Genomic DNA, 12,820 nt, shown 5'->3' with positions numbered 1-12,820 from the left:
CAACATATGACAGTCCTGCCATTCCAGGAATTAACCTTGTGAACCTACGCTGCACTCCCTCAATAGCAAGAATGTCCTTCCTCAAATTTGGAGACCAAAACTGCACACAATACTCCAGGTGGGGTCTCACCAGGTCCCTGTACAGCTGCTGAAGGACCTCTTTACTCCTATACTCAGTTCCTCTTGTTATAAAGGCCAGCATGCCATTAGCTTTCTTTACTGCCTGCTGTACCTGCATGCTTGCTTTCATTGACTGATGTACAAGAACACCTAGATCTCGTTGTGCTTCCCCTTTTCCTAACTTGACTCCATTTAGATAGTAATCTGCCTTCCTGTTCTTGCCACCAAAGTGGATAACCTCACATTTATCCACATTAAACTGTATCTGCCATACATTTACCCACTCACCCAACCTGTCCAAGTCACCCTGCATTCTCATAACATCTTCCTGACATTTCACATTGCCACCCAGCTTTGTGTCATCAGCAAATTTGCTAATGTTACTTTTAATCCCTTCATCTAAATCATTAATGTATATTGTAAACAGCTGTGGTCCCAGCACCGAACCTTGCGGTACCCCACTGGTCACAGCCTGCCATTCCGAAAGGGACCCATTAATCGCTACTCTTTGTTTCCTGTCAGCCAGCCAATTTTCAATCGATGTCAGTACTCTGCCCCCAATACCATGTGCCCTAATTTTGCCCACTAATCTCCTATGTGGGACTTTATCAAAAGCTTTCTGGAAGTCCAGGTACTCTACATCCGCTAGCTCTCCCTCGTCCATTTTCATAGTTACATCCTCAAAAAACTCCAGAAGATTAGTCAAGCATGATTTTCCCTTCATAAATCCATGCTGACTTGGACTGATCCTTCTACTGCTATCCAGGTGTGTCATAATTTCATCTTTTATAATTGACTCCAGCATCTTTCCCACTACTGACATCAGGCTAACCGGTCTATAATTCCCTGTTTTCTCTCTCCCTCCTTTCTTGAAAAGTGGGACAACATTAGCCACCCCCCAGTCAGCAGGAACTGTTCCTGAAACTATAGAACATTGGAAAATGATTACCAATGCGTCCACGATTTCTAGAGCCACCTCTTTAAGTACCCTGGGATGCAGACCATCAGATCCCGGGGACTTATCAGCCTTCAGACTCAACAGTCTATCCAACACCGTTTCTTGCCTAATATAAATTTCCTTCAGTTCATCCTTTACCCTAGTTCCTTTGACCACTATTACATCTGGGAGATTGTTTGTGTCTTCCCTAGTGAAGACAGATCCAAAGTACTTGTTCAACTCAACTGCCATTTCCTTGTTCCCCATAATAAATTCACCCGTTTCTGTCTTCAATGGCCCCATTTTGGTCTTAACTATTTTTTTGCTATTCACATACCTGAAGAAGCTTTTACTATCCTCCTTTATATTCTTAGCTAGTTTACCTTCTTACCTCATTTTTTCTTGGCATATTGCCTTTTTGTTATCTTCTGTTGCTCTTTAAAAGCTTCCCAGTCCTCTGGTTTCCCGCTCATCTTTGCTATGTTATACTTCATTTCTTTTATTTTTATACTGCCCTTTACCTCCCTCATCAGCCACGGCCACCCTTTACTCCCCTTAGGATCTTTCTTCCTCTTTGGAATGAACTGATCCTGCACCTTCTGCATTATTCCCAGAAATACCTGCCATTGTTGTTCACTGTCTTCCCTGCTAGGGTATTGTTCCATTGAACTTTGGCCAGCTCCTCCATCATAGCTCCATAGTTCCCTTTGTTCAACTGTAATACTGACACATCCGATTTTCTCTTCTCCTTCTCAAATTCTCAAAACATATCATATTATAGTCGCTACCTCCTAATGGTTCCTTTACCTCCAGGTCCCTGATCAAATCCGGTTCATTGCACAACACTAAATCTAGAATTGCCTTCTCCCTGGTAGGCTCCAGTACAAGCTGTTCTAAGAATCCATCTCGGAGGCACTCCACAAACTCCCTTTCTTGGGGTCCAGTACCATTCTGATTCTCCCAGTCTACCTGCATGTTGAAATCCCCCATGACAACTGTATCATTACCTTTGCGACATGCCAGTTTTAACTCTTCATTCAACTTACACCCTACATCCAGACTGCTGTTTGGGGGCCTGTGGATAACTCCCAATATGATCGGATCAAATTACAATTTGCCACATTCTATTTTTAAAGCATCCAATGTTTACAAAACAGGGAGGGGTGAAGATGGGAGATAGATGAGTCCCACAGCTTCATATCATAAATACAGGGGTCACAAAGCAGGCTGAAAAAGACAGCCTTAATTGCTCAGGTGCCACTAGTAAGAGCATTATTCTGTGCGCTACCCTATCCACAAATTTTGCTGTTTTATGTTATTATCCATTTAGTTCCAAGATCAACATCTGAGGACAAGCACAAGGCAAGCAGAAATCTTTGAAGCACACCAGAACAATGAACACTTGCAGACCTCTACTGATGAGTTTCAGTGTGTCAATGATCAATTGTCTCCAACTAATGTGGATACAGATGCTCAACTGCATGATTTCCAAACTAAGAACATCAACCTTCTAGAAAGGAATGCAAAAAAGCAACCTACAGCCGCAGATCGGATTCAGAATGATTACACATATTGGAGCCAAATGTCCAGAGTGCAAGAACTAATTGTCTATCTGCAGACTGCAATAGATGAGGTAAAAGAAGATAACAGCAAGTTACAATTGATGATTTCTGAATTGCATTTGGAACATGAACAAATTCACCCTATTATCATGGAGCTCCAAAGTCATGTTCACCCCACGGATGCATCTGTTGAGGATAAGCTTTGTAATAAGGCAGACACTGGAAATGAAGGTCAGGAACATCATCTCAGAAGTTTAAAATTACATGATCAAAGTAATCATCTGAAAACTATGAGCATGGACTTAGATAAAAAGCAAAGTTGGCAAGAAATGTTATGTTCACAAATGCAGGATACTGCCAGTCAGTTTCAGTATGTTATGGGAATATTACAGAAAGGGATTAAACAAATGCAAGCTATCATCTCAAAACTCGATGAGAAACGATCCCAATTTGAAAAGGTGATACCTGGACTACAAAGAAATGCTGCCAAACTGCAGGCAACTATTTCCCACTGTGTACAACTTTGCGCTATTTCGGAGCTGCAAGATACGAAAGAAGAAAACTTGAAGCTGCAGTTTAAGAACAGGGAGCTGCAGGCCAAAATTTCACAACTTCAAAAAAGTAAACACTGGCTTGAAATTTCCCTTTCAACATTAAAAGGAAGGGTTTATCAGCTGGAAGTGAATAAATCGGACAATCAAATACTCCAATACAAGGTCCTTGATTTTCAGAACAAAAGTGATGAATATATAAACACTATCATCAAACTTCAAAGTGAAAATGTTGCTCTACAGAAAAATCATAGTGACCTACAGGGCTATAAAAAACAACTGTTAGCAACCATTGCAGAACTGCAAACTAAAGCACTAAAATTAGAAGGTGTTGACTTGCAAAACAAAAAGCTACAATTCTTTGTCACAGACCTGCTGGGAAGGAACGCAGAATTAAACAACAAAATTAGAGAATTTGCAGAGAAAAATAACACTTTGGAAGAATATCTTTTGCAAGTGCAGCAAAATTTAAGTAATCATCGAATTGCTAATGTTGAGTTGCAAGAATATACAAGACCCCAAATCAGAACTGCAGAAGCTAGGGAAAGCAAAAATCAGTTTAAAACTTCTTCATCAGAGATGCAGACAGTTCTAGGTATATTAAGCATCACTGGTACCATGAAGGAAAAACTTCAAGTGTCAATCTCAGACCACCAGCAACATGTTTCAGAGGCTCAGGATAACATTTTGAAACTACACAGAAGGATCAACTCACTTCATCAATTAACAACTGAACTACAAAAATATAGCCAGCAAAGTAGCCTAAGTGTTTTAGAATTACAAGATAAAATTTCTATGACAGTTATCAGAAAAGCAGAAAATCAATGTGTCCCAGTGTTTTGTCAGGGCAAAGAAAGTTACAATGAGAGAATGGTCTGCATGCCAATGCTTGAAACCATGTCAGAATCTTCTTGTACTAGGTTACCGACCTCCACAGAAAACTCTCTTATTCATGTAATCCTTAAAGTAATAAAGTTGAGTACAGACATTGAGCTCTCCATTAAGAACATTGGGATGGAAACCAAACATCTTCAGTCATTATTTTTTGACCTAGAGGTTAAAATTATTAAGATGCAGTTACACAAAGATGGCTTGGTGAATTCAGAAGAAGGCACTCTTGAAGAAATCATTCAACAGCTGAAAGAGCATAAACATGCACTAGAGAAATATGAAGATGAGAAAGCACACCTGAAACAAAAGATATTTGAACTTGATGAAAGACTTACTGAGGAAAAATCCTTCTCAAATAAAGTGGAGGCTCAAATCCACATTCAGCAACAAGCAGCTAACTATGAAATTAAAAAATTGCAAACTTCACTAAAAGACCTCCTGAGCAATAATCTGAAACTTGAAAAAACAATAAAGTGGTCACTGGAACGTAATGCAGTGCTGGGTATCAAACTTGATGCACTGGAAAACATCCTCATAGAGGAACAGGTACAATTCAGTGAAAAAGAAATCAACTTAATCTATCAGTGGCAGAAATATATGAACCAAGTTGAACATTTACAATGTATATTATCAGAAATGGTTACAGAAAATACAGATCTTAAAGAAACAGTTAAGATGCTTGACCAAGAGAAAGCTCACCTACATGCTGCAGTTTCTGAACTGCAGTCTAGGTTAAAATCAAGGAACTTAAATATCAAAGTCCAGCACGATGACCAGTTGCATGCAAAATCTTCTAGCAGCAGACCATATGAAACAAAGCAGCCAAGTAATGTTAAACTCTCAAGAAGCATGCTGGATTTTGAAAGGGTCCAGGAACTTCCTGGGAATAGATTGGACAAACTAAAGACGAAACTTGCAGAAAGAATTATTCCCTTTGATGAGAATGGTTCTCAAATAAAAAGTGAAGAGAAAACAATAGATCACGATAGAAACAGTTGCCCAGAGGCCATAATAAAGGAACTGGTGGACAAGTCGGATAAAGACTGTGAGGTGCATGTTGCTGTTGAAAAATCAAGGTCAGTGGTAGATCTTTTAAACCCTGAAATAAATGTATCATTTGCTGATAAGATTCTATTTTGCACGGGGAGTGAAACATCAGATATGCTTAACCAATCAACATTGGATGTCTTTAAAAATTCTCCTATGCTGAAAATGCCCAATGAACTGATGGAGTTTAATAAACAACTTAATGCATACATTGAGGATCTTACGGAAGAAAAATACTTGTTAACAGTCATGGTTTCTGAACTGACGAAAAAGGTGACAGAAATGCAACAACAAATTGAAAATGAATTACAGATTATTATTGATCCCATGCAAAGTGAAAACGAGCAACTCTTTGACCATATAAATGTATTAGAAGAATTGGAGAAAAAAACTTCAAGAAATGAATTTAATTGTAGTGGACCTTCTGTTCAAATGGAGACACAAAAGGATGCAGAAAATAATCAACTTAAAAGCAAAGTTAAAGATCTCCAGCAAAAGAATAAAGATTTTAAAATGTATATTAAAAATCATGAAGGTGAGAAGTTGTCAGAAAATATTCTAATTGAGAAAGAGGATGTTCTTTCTTTGGAACAGGAAAATTATTGTGAATTACAAAGCCAAATGAACTACAAATTTCAGTTACTTCAAAATCAGAAATGCCAGGTAGAAAATATGGTTGGTGATCTGTTGGGTAGTAGTATAACTTTAGCAATTGATGTAGATGAATTGTTACTGCAGCTCACAGAAGATGAAATGGACAATGATCTTGAAGAGAAGCATTGCTTCAGTAAACTTCAAGCTAAAATTGCTGAGCCAGAAAAAAAGATGTGTGAAATTATTGAAGTGCCATGTGAAGCAAAAGACACAGAGGAAATTAAAAAATTTATTGAAAAATATAGAGTAGAAAAAGAGCACCTCATAGAGTCTCTTTTAAAGTTTAAAATTCTACTTAAAAACCAGCAGATATACTGCAGGACGTGTGTTAATCTCACAAATGAAATAAAGGAAGGTGATATAAAAATACAAAAACTTCAGGAAAAGATGAATAGTCTGACATATAATAGTTCTAATCTTCAGGAGACTGATACTAAGTTCAGAGGAGAGATTCAGAACAGTAATATTTGTAACTCAGAAGCTCAGAACAGCAAATTAGTATCAATGGAATCTGGGCACCTTGACTGTAACATAACAAGCTCAAATTACACTGGACATTACCTGCAGGGCAGAAGATATTTGAAGTCATATGTTCAGCCACCCAAAGTAAAGAATGAAAGCAAAATCCTAAGTTTACAAAATAATCAACAGTTAGAGGCAACAAAGGAACTACAGAACAGTAGTGAAATAATACAGGAAATTGTGGAAAACCCTAAGAGAGAGAAAAATATGCTTGAATTAAATGAGACTCAACACATAGAAAGGCGAGATGCTGAGCAATGCCCCTCTAATAAACTGACAGTTTATATGAAAAACAAGTGCAAGGTGTTAGCAAATCAGCATAATTACCTCCAGGATACAATCACTCAACTGTTGAATGAAGTCACGGCATTTCAAGTTTTAATTGATAACCTTGAGCAAGAAAGAAAACTATTAATGATTAAAATCACTGAGCTGAACAATAAAGTGAAAACATTTGAGACATGCTGCAATGACAAAGCTAAACAAGAAAATATACTTAAATCCATTAACCTGCAAACTCATTTAAAAGGACTTGAGAATAATAGGATCAATTTCCTAGCAGATAAGGCAGAAGTAGACAGAGATACAGTGCTTCCTTCAATTATAATCTCTAACTTCAACAAAAATAATGAAAGCCAGACCTCTCAGGCCAAGGGGGAAGTGACTGTCAGCCACCCCTTTATTGACACAGGTAATGAACTTCAGGACAATGAAACAAGATCTCAGCAAGCCATGAACAGTAGAGTTCTGATCGAAACAACTAGCAACTTGCAAGATAAAATATTTGACGAGCACATATTTAGTTCAGTGTTACCAAAAACGTCTCAGATTAATTCTGAGAATGTTTACCAACAAAAGTTGAAGAAGATTCCACCAGAAAATTTGTATTTACACAATGAAGGTTTTGGGGAAGGAAAAGTGAAATTCATAGATAGTGAGTCCAAAGAAGAAAAAGTTACCTTCAGTAAGATTCTATTTCAACCAGATAGCCGGAGAGATTTTACATCTACTGTGCAAGAGAGAGAAATAATGGATATTGCACCTGAGAGCCTGTTAGGAGAAATAAGTATTCCAGAAGAGTCTGCATTTAATCTAGAACATTCAATTTCAGAAAGCCAACATGTCCATGAAACCAAGGGAACTAATGCAGTAAGGGAAAGAATAAATGAAGTAATAAATAATTTCCAAGGTAGAAATCAACAAACCAACAAGCAGGATTTTACAGCTTCTGCACATTTGTGTATGGTTGATGAGGAAAATCTTTACACAGGTAGAACTAATTGTCAGTGCGACCTCAATTGGAATTGCACTGAACCTGAAGTAAGGAGGTTTCAGCTGCAGGAAACAGCTGAACCAATTCACAATATAGGAGATCTGAAAACAGGAAGTATTAGGACAAAGAAACAAACATGGCTGGCTGCTGATTCCAAACTGCCACACAAAATAAAGGAAGAATTTAGTGAGACTGAAAAAGCAACATTAATTTGTGCAAATGAGGCTCCCATGATAGACATCAGTCAACATGAAAAGGCAGTAGTATCATTGAACAGAGTAGAGGAACCAAATGGGGTTACTCTGAATAATCAAGAAGACAAAGGTTTACTGAAGGTCATTGTCAATGATCAAGAGAGAGAACATTCAGAGGCGGAATTTAAGAATGCGGACTACATTGATCAGAGGTAGAAATTAAAAGTGCTGTTTGTTTCCTGTCCAGCCTGTTAGTCTGTAAAATAATAACTGGTTGCTAAAACAGGCTCGTGGTTCCATTTAACCTTGTGCTCTTCTGAATTACTCACAGACAAGTTCCAATGAATTATGTAGGAACAAGACATTTAAAGAAAGTCCTCAGGTGCCTTTATCATAAGAGAAGTATGTTAAGTAGAGGGAGGAATGTGAAGTGCATTAACTTCTAAAGTTTGTGGCACTGAAAAGAATGCAGCAGGTGTTTTCTTTAATTAAAGGCTAAATATTAATGCAATCAGTTTCCTGAAGGAAACTAGGAATTGTTGGAGAAGATTTGAAACTAATCAACCAGGGTGGCATGGTGTTACAGAAGTTAATACCATTGCTAACAGTTTCAGCATTATACAGTATACATATCTGATCCTGACCTCAGGTGCTGTCTGAGTGAATTTTCACATTCGCTCTGTGGCCACATCTTTCACTCCCTGCATATTCTTGTATCTATGTAACAGCCTCTTAAAAGCCACCATTGTATCCGCTTTCACCATTCTCCTGATAGACCGTTCCAGGCACCGAACACCCTCTGTATAAAATCCTTCCCTCACACATCTCCTTTCAACTTTCCCTATCTAACATTAAATCCATGTCCTCGAGTACTAGACATTTCTATCCTAAAAACCCAATTCTCTCTGTCTAACATATCTATTTTACTTGTTTAGAAACATAGTACAAAACAAGTCCTTCCAGCCCAACAAACAAACAATTACACCCACGTGACCAACTAACCTACTACCACTCGTGTCTTTAGAATGTAAGAGGAAACCATAGCACTGGAAGGAAGCCCATGTGATCACAGGGAGAATGTTCAAACTCTTTACAGACAGCAGAGGGAATTGAACCCAGGTCGCTGGCACTGTAAAACAATGCATTAACCACTATGCTACCGTGCCACCTGTGCCTCACATAATCACATCCATCACAGACGTTTCAGAGAAAACAACACAAATTTGCCCAACCTCTCCTATACTTTCTGATCCAAGTAATGTTCTAATAAACTGCTTCTACACGCTTTTCCGAGCCTCCGGATCCTTTCTGTAGTGGGGTGACTAGAATTCTCCACAATAATCCAAGGACCATCAGCGCAGATGTAATCTGTTGGTTACCAATGTGAATGATACCACAGGAACCTAACTCCAATCAACTGATGGTCCTGACCTTGAGCTGCTGAGTTGATTGGCTTGAGAAGATACTGATGACGTTTATGACTTTGAAGGTGGACAAAGTTTGCACTTCTAAAGAAGTACAGTGTGCTTTCACATCTGACCAATTTAACCTGCCTTCCAGAGTACTATGGTAAAGTCAGGAAGCAGGTAAACGTAGGCTGGCCTGCTGTCTAGTTAATTAGAGGAGCTGTAGGGGGGGATTCCATGAAAAGCAGAACAATGAATTTTGGCACAGCAAGATTCCAGATGCTGTTTGATCAGCAGCACCATGCCAGCTCCATCTAAAAAACAGAGAGTTTGAATGTCCTAGAAGGCAAAGCAAGTATGTGTTCAGAAAAAAATATTGTAGAGATGGAGAATTCATTTAGGTTAGGGCAGTGATTCCCAGTGGGGGTGGTTACATTAGGGGAAATAGAAGTTGTTGGGGGCGTTCAAAATTCTTGTGAGGGGGGCACAGTAAGCGACAACCTAACTTGAGGCACGAGACTTGACCAACTATTAGTAGAGCAGGCAGTTCCAAAAACAATGATGAGGCACTGGAACACAGGAAGAACAATAGCTATACAGGCAGTGAGCATTCGTCGTCACAACTTGTCCGAAAGTCGGCAATCTCATCCAACCTCACCAACCAAATAGACATTATAGGGAACACACATAAAATGCTGGTGGAATGCAGCAGGCCAGGATAGATGCTGCCTGGCCTGCTGCTTTCCACCAGCACTTTTTGTGTGTTGCTTGAATTTCCAGCATCTGCAGATTTCCTTGTGTTTGAGACATTATAGGGGATGCATTAATTAGCAACCAGGGTGCCCTTGGTTCATGGCATGGAACAAGTTCATGCAGTTCAGCAGTTGGTAAGTCAAATACACCCTCCTTACTTTCTCTGCAGATCTACGGAAAATAGGTCACACAACAATACAGGGCTGACCAGAGCCAAATGGTAAAATAGAGCCAATCAGTGAACCTGCCAACCCCGAGGATTCCTCTTGAGATGTTCAAAGTGACCTGGGCTACAAATGTGTAAACAAGAACATCTTTGGGGATTATGAGACCTTACATGATTGGTCAATTGCACTAACTTGCCAAACACCAGCTTTAACTCGACTAACATTCAGATTTCAATCTGAATCCTTGTCAACAAAATCTTCGCTGTTGTGATCATCTTCACCTTTGCCTGGCCATTTCTTTGCATGCTCCTACCATCGTTCCATCCTTGTTAACGCGCTGCCATCGTCAACATCCAATAGGCATTCCCAGTTTGTGTTAATTTTTAATTGCAGGAACACTTCTGCAAAAGACAGCCTGAAAAGGCTACTTATGATTACTCAGTTTCAGAAATTGAAAGAAGCATTTAAAAGGCATTGCATACTCGAGTCATTTGCCAAGAAAGCTAAAAGTGACCTTGATAGTGGTCTCATTGCTTCCTATAACATTTCCAAAATGATAGCAAAGTGTGGAAAATCTCATACAATTAGTGAAAGAATGCCTGCTGTATCAAAAGTGCACACCTCTGTTCTCAAAATGGATACCAATATTTTAAAATCAATTTCTCTGAGTTATAACTCTGTAGCTCATTGTATTGACGAAATGAGTGAAGACATTGAGTATCAACTATGCACAGAGCTACAAAAAACAGATTTTGTGATACAACTGGATGAATCAATGGTGCAAGACAAAGAGGTGTTGCTAATGGCATTTATACGGTTTATCAAAAATGGAAAATTTTATGAAGAGATTCTCTTTTGTAAAAAAATTAAAAACAAATATCAATGGAGAATGAATCTACGATGAACTCAAAATGTATATTGAGGATAAAAGTATTCCGATTAGGATCATGATCTCCTGTGCAATAGATGGAGCACCATGCTGGTTTAGTGACATTCATAAAAAAAAAGAAATTCCAAGTCTGTTTGCAATCCAATATGTAATTTATCATCAATAACTCACAGCCAAACCTCAGCCAGTGACTTTTTTCAAGTATGACTCTTGTAATATCTGCTGTCAACAAAAATAAAGCTCATCCATTAAATAGCAGAATATTTTATCAGTTATGCCAAGATAACAATGAAGAGTTTGAATGCTTGCTTCTTCACACTGAAGTGTGTTGGTTGTCAAAAGACTGTTCCTTAAATGTTTCTTTGATCTTTTTGACACACTGGTTGAACTTTTGCTAAAAAGTCAACAAGAGCTTGGGAAGCAAGATTGAACTTTATGTGAAGATGTGGCATACCTAGCTGATCTGTATGTCAAAATAAACATTACAGGTGGCCCCCATTTTTTGAATGTTCATTTTACGACAGCTCGCTGTTACAAAAGACTTACATTAGTACCTGTTTTCGCTAACCAAAGAGGATTTTGGCTTTTATGAAAAAAAGATGCCCGCTTAATACGTGTGTTTACCCCGAGAAAGACTACCATGACCGTGAAACCTTGTGCGGGCAGTTGTGTGGGCATGTGTGTGCGTGCCGATCTTTTTTCTCTCCAAATCAAATTTGGCTCGCTGTCTTCCCAATTTTGATGAGTGAAACTACACTGTACATACAATATTTCTACTTTATATAACTGTGTCTTTATCATATCATTCCTGCTTTTACTATATGTTTGAGTTATTTTAGGTTTTATGTGCTATTTGGTAGGTTATTTTTTTTGGGTCTGGGAACACTCAAAAATTTTTCCCATATAAATTAATGGTAATTGCTTCTTCGCTTTACGACATTTTGACTTACAAACACTTTCATAGGAACGTTCTACCTTCAGATAGCAGGGGAAACCTGTATAAGTTTGAAAGTGTAAAGTGAGAATTTCAATTTAATCCAGGTAAAAGGTGGAGTCTCCACTTTTAACTAAAAGTTGGAAATATATAGGCAAAACATTGGGAGAAGAATGTTATCACAGTTTTCCTGCATGGAAAGTATGGGACTCTCTTTCACAGATGGTGATTTGCAAGGGTACTGCTTATACCTGCGGTCAGTGAAGAAGGATTTTCAGAATTGATTCAAGGATTTGAACAACCTGGAAATTCCAGATTGGGTAATTAACCAATTTATTTGCAAGGTGGAAGATCAGGAAGACAGCTTGCAAGAAGAAATTATCAAAATACAGAATGATGAAGAAGAAAAATGCTTTTCACAAATGTCAGCTTTTGTGGTATGTGGCTACACTGTCATATGAAGTTTCCTGGTCTTTGGAGAAGTGACAAGCTGCTCTTCATTGCATTTCCATTCTCTACCTTGTCGAGAGAGGCTTCAGCGCTCACAAAAAACAGAAACTACTTGGTCATTGTTACACATGAGGAACTGAGGCTTTTGCTGTTACAACTTGAACCAGATATTTCAACTCTTGCTAAAAACCATCAAGCTGAAGGATCACATTGATTTCGAAGTTGCTTTACACCACACTGGTACTACATAAGCTAGTTTTAAAGACAAATAAAAATTTAAAACCATCATTTTTCTTATGTTAGCATATGGTAGACATGTTTTTACACTTTGGGGTGCCAGAAAGTATATTGCCCCTAAGAGGGGTGTTGGCAAGTATGAGGGTGCTTTGGGCTAACAAAGGTTGGGAAACACTGGGTCTCACATAAGAACACTGTTCAATCAGTAGATGTTTTGTACATCAGGCAACCTT

General features: G+C 38.5%; 1 protein-coding gene across 8 annotated transcripts in view; it reads right to left on the bottom strand.

The window, feature by feature from the left end:
* The window catches only part of LOC132391304 (sarcolipin), a 52,835-nt gene extending 45,265 nt beyond the window's left edge, over window positions 1-7,570 (bottom strand). For 2 of the 8 annotated variants that reach the window (XR_009511161.1, XR_009511166.1), the window contains exons 1-2: window positions 7,327-7,421; window positions 6,612-6,674 (exon numbers count right to left, since the gene is read on the bottom strand). The gene's annotated coding sequence lies outside the window, so the exon portion shown is untranslated. The other 6 variants (XR_009511165.1, XR_009511163.1, XR_009511160.1 and 3 more) reach the window with 6 other exon arrangements.
* Between the last annotated feature and the right edge of the window lie 5,250 nt (window positions 7,571-12,820).

This window comes from Hypanus sabinus, chromosome 3 (assembly GCF_030144855.1).
Source record: "Hypanus sabinus isolate sHypSab1 chromosome 3, sHypSab1.hap1, whole genome shotgun sequence".
NCBI classification, from domain to species: Eukaryota; Metazoa; Chordata; class Chondrichthyes; order Myliobatiformes; family Dasyatidae; genus Hypanus; species Hypanus sabinus.
This window is presented reverse-complemented; position numbering and strand designations above follow the sequence as displayed.